Below are 4,681 nucleotides of genomic sequence, written 5' to 3' on the forward strand. Positions count from 1 at the left end.
CAAAAGCAAATAAAAGGAGTTAGATATAGCTCTTACATATGGTATTGGATGAAAAGCATTGCAGCTGTATAAAAAGGAATGTGGTAGCTTGTTGAAGAATACCAAAGTATATTGCTAGAAAGCCAAAGATGTGTGGGAACTGATGAAAACATGACACTAAGGATACACTAACATTGCAATTTTCCCATTAAAAGTGCCCTCAGCATGGAATATATTTAGATACACTTATTTTAGCCACTTTCAAGTGTAGAAGAATCTATGGGTAAGAAACCTTAACAAAATACCTTACTGAGAGTTTCCTATTCCTCAGATATGCTTTGCTTGCTGCACCTTATTTCATGATCCCCCAAATTAATGTTGAAAGCACACCTTCTAAATGTTCTTAAGAAGTGCTCTCAAGAGCTGCCTCAAGTATTCTGTTGCATGAAAACGTAGATTCCCAGTTTGTGACCCTGGTAGAAGTAAATAATTACACGGTTAACATTTTGAGGTCCATCTAATGTTTGCACTGTGCAATTCAGGAGGACACTATGAATGTAATAAAATTGGTCTTTCTTCTATAGCTTGCCATTTCCTAGAACTGCCAATGCTAGTCCTGTCTTCCTGAGCAATTTCGTGACTTTCAAACTTTAGGCTACTCTGCATTACACCAACAGCCCCTGACTAATGCGGTCTTTTGGCAACAAAGCAGTCATTTTAGGGAATGAAAAATTGGCGGATGTTTCTTCTGTCAACCTAAGGATATCCTTTTGCAAGGAAGAATCCCATGTGTGTCTTTAAGACGAATTAGTTTTAGACAAATAATTTTTCCGTTACTGCAACAGCTGGAAGCAGCTATAGATGTACCAAGTATATAGCTGTATTTTTGTCTTATGTGTAAGGATGTTTAAGGTCTCTCATTTGCTGTTTCTGGACTAGGACACTCTAAGGACTATCATGCAAGTCATCATAAATCCTCAGTTCTACTGAAATGGACTTCTTTTAGGTATGTCATTATTTATATAATAACTAATACCAGAGTGATGTCTCAGAATCTTCCCTTCAATGTAAGTATTTTAGCACACCGCTTACTCTGTTTAATTTTTGTCCATGTTTTACATATAGTTGTAATAAAATCTGCTTGAAATGTTTCTTGTAAAATCATAGTATTAACCATATTTTTTGTGTTCAAACATGTATGAAAATAAAAACATTCATTTTCTGAGTTATACGAGTTTATGATAGTATATCAAATGATTCAATGTTTTTAACATGATTGTATGGCACTTATCTGGGAGGCTGGGACTATAAATAAAGTAATAAAGTTTCTAGTCCTATATGTAGACACTTAATCAATCAAGCTGCAAAATAAGACAGTCTGGATTCCCACTCTAAGACTTAAAAAGTAGTACCCTTTAATGGATACATTTATTGAGTTTTATGGGCATTTCATTTTTTATGTTTGCATCTTTTATTTAAAGATCTTTTCTGATCTAGATGAAGGTGAAAGCAATGCAAGCGTTGTTACATCTTGATCGATATTTGTCCAGAAAATTAAAACACTGGATGATAATACATTGCTAATAGCACTATTTCTCCTCTTGCACCTCCCGTTCTTCATGCAGCAACTTCAGAACTAGCAGCTTTAACTGGGAATGTAACCAGTCTCACATAAAGTTACAACGGTGGCTTGTTTTCCTTTAGCATACTTCTCATTCTCTTTGAGAAAGCTGTGAATGCATTTGAATGTAAAATATAATGGCCCAAACCAGTGGTGACCAACCTATGGCTTGCAGACCTAAACTGGTCTACCAGAATCATCCCTCTGGTCGTGGCTTTCTCCTCGCCAACATCTTCCCCCAAATCCTTGCAACTCATCCTCTGTTAAACAGGAAAAAGTATATTCCCTGCATGAGCAAAGTGTATGCACCTTCCTTCATGTGGATGTGAAGGAACATGTGCCAAGGAAGACTGCAGATGAGATGGAGGCACTTCCAGTGACAGCCTCCTGTGGCCAAAGAATGGTTACTCCTGACATAAATTAGTCAGTGGTGCAGTTCACACCAAAGGACCTTCACATGAATGCTGACAGAATTAAACTGCACAGGCATTTAGAAGTACACTGGAGTTACAGTCCTTAATATCACCTTCTCAAAAAAGTCCTGCTTCCTTCTTCCAAAGAGCAATTCAGAAATAACAATGGACAGTTTTCAGGAGCTTGCGACTCAGAATTATTTTAGCTCCTGATGTTTTAGCTTAATGTATCCTACTCTTCAGTTTCAGGACCTCTATTCAGAGTGGACCAGTCATATGGGCCTAAATGAGTCATGTCTTCCATTTCAATAAGATGACTCACATGCTTAGCTGGGTGTGTTTGCATGCTAATATTCCTTGAAATAAAAAATGAGACAGGTGAAGCAAAGTTTCAAAATGCAAAATAGCATTTCTCAGCTGCTCAGGCCAGATCAAGGAAATATCCTGGACTTAAACCATGGGCCTGGAAAAACACCCGCATGGCAAAAATTCTTCAAAATCCAGTACAATCTACATCATGAGAGCATCGTTCTATAGAAACACCTTTTCTTAAAGCAGAACAGTCCTCTGATTGTTACCTTGTGCCTCTCAGATTTAAATTTATTCACCGACAAATACAAAACTAAAATATAAAGAAAGGTAAGAAATCAGCTTAAATAATAGACGAGTTTAATGGGAATCTACGTAACTCAGTCTGAGGAAGTATAGGAGCTTTTTTAGTTGATGCAATGTAATCATTTAAATCTCTATGCACTAAACCTGGAATTTTTATTCCTATTCAAATAATTTCTGACGCTAACCAGGCCAGCAGTGGGTTTTTTTAAAGAACAGGTTAGACAACATTTGTTGGAAGTTATTCACTAAATCAACTAACTTACTTGGGGAAAAAAAAAGCGCTATCTTTTGGAGCACAAAGTGTTTGTCCAGGAGCTGTGTGCTCAAGAGCTTGCGTGTTTTTCTAAGTGATTGGTCCATGAAAAGATAACTGCTTTTCCTTACAGATCTTGCCTTGCTTATCCCATCGGACCATTTCAACTGCATCATCCATAGTATGGGAATATCTTATGATTCACTGACCAGTAAGTCTGAAAGGCAGACTGTTTCGTCCAGTGGTTGGCAAATTTTCAAGGGTGTGTGAGGTTGGCTTTTTTCCCCTTCAGACAGTAAGAGCCTGCCGGGAAGACTCGCAGGAGCCAGCTGACGCTGCCTCTCAGATCTGTAGCTGTATCCGCTCTGCGTGCCGGAGAGGGTCCCAGCTCCACGGCATCCTGTTGAATTCCTGCGGCCTCGCTTGGATGTTTATCTAAAGATGCTTCAGCTCCTGCTCCATGACCATGCTCTGTGTCACTCAAAATCTGGCTGCGTGTTGCCTTTCCTTCCTGAGCTATTGCTCCAAGGATCTGTACAATTCCAGGGTTAGGTATTTTAGCGGGGCCAGGCGATGGCTGAGGTCAAGGAGTTTCAGCCTTTATATTCCTAGGGACTGGAGAAGCATCTCCAGTAACTAACTAAATAAAATATTTTTATAGGTTGGAGTCTAATGTCAGGACTGTCACTTAGATAAACCATTATATTCCTCATACCCTTTTGTGGTCCCTTTTAAATATGTTCTCTGTAATTATAAATACAGAACCCCAGAGCTTTTAGGAGCGGCAGCAGGAGATTCATTCCCACTCCGAGCACAAGGTTATGCACTTTAAATGCAGAGGGGCAACGTAGAGCATGTAACTCTGACAGACATTTCCACTTAGGCTTTTTCCTATTCTGTGAAAGAAACTGTACTGAACAAAAATATACACAAGCTGAATCCACATCAAAGACATACGTGCTCTTAGTATAAACCCAGAAATTAGTATTTTGTCTTCTTGTTTTTCTACCGAACTTCCAGCCATCCCCAGTTTGCTGAAATGCCTTACTGAATGTACAAGTATGCCCATCATCCTTTACAAGCAGTGATGCATGGCTTTCTTGCCATTATTATTATGGATGTACGCCCGGCCTGTGTTCACATCGTAAGTAAAGTGCTCACGCAAAATCAAATGCTTACATTCAGATACAGGTGACAGCAAAAAAGCGGATTATGGTGGAGATATTCATCTGCAACTTCCCTCTTGTACCGAGCTTCCCTGGATTGTTTTATTCTGCTGTGGTGCTCAGAGAAATCTGTCATTTTCTCAGGCTGATTTCTTGGATTGCCCAGGTTATATTGGTTCTAACGGCATATTTAGCAAGCAAATATATTTGCAGTACATTCTGTAAAACACGTTCTTCATTTTGACATTCGGGGTGTTGGGTTTTTTTCCAGTCACCCTTTAACCTTTACAACTCCCACACACATTCTCGTTTTATATATGCTTGCAAATTTCCCAGCAGAGGGACATAACTCTACCGGAGCGCATTGTACGGTTAAGCCTTGCAAAGAAAGCAACCCCCTTTCTGCACTGTAGGGCTCCCATCATTAGTAATGCCAGAGCAGCGGCGACCTACGATGCTGTCGAGCTCTGGCGAGGCTCCTGAGAAAACACCCCTCCAAATCAAGCCCTCACGGCGTGTTCAGGCTGTTTCTTTCCTTCGAGCAATGGCTCAAAACTCAAGTTCAAGCCATCCAAAATCGTGTGTCTGAGCCTTCAGCCGTGCAAGCCAAGAACTCGGGCGAGCCGAGCCGGCC

This window comes from Charadrius vociferus, unplaced genomic scaffold, assembly GCF_000708025.1.
Source record: "Charadrius vociferus isolate BGI_N301 unplaced genomic scaffold, ASM70802v2 scaffold15, whole genome shotgun sequence".
Taxonomy (NCBI): Eukaryota; Metazoa; Chordata; class Aves; order Charadriiformes; family Charadriidae; genus Charadrius; species Charadrius vociferus.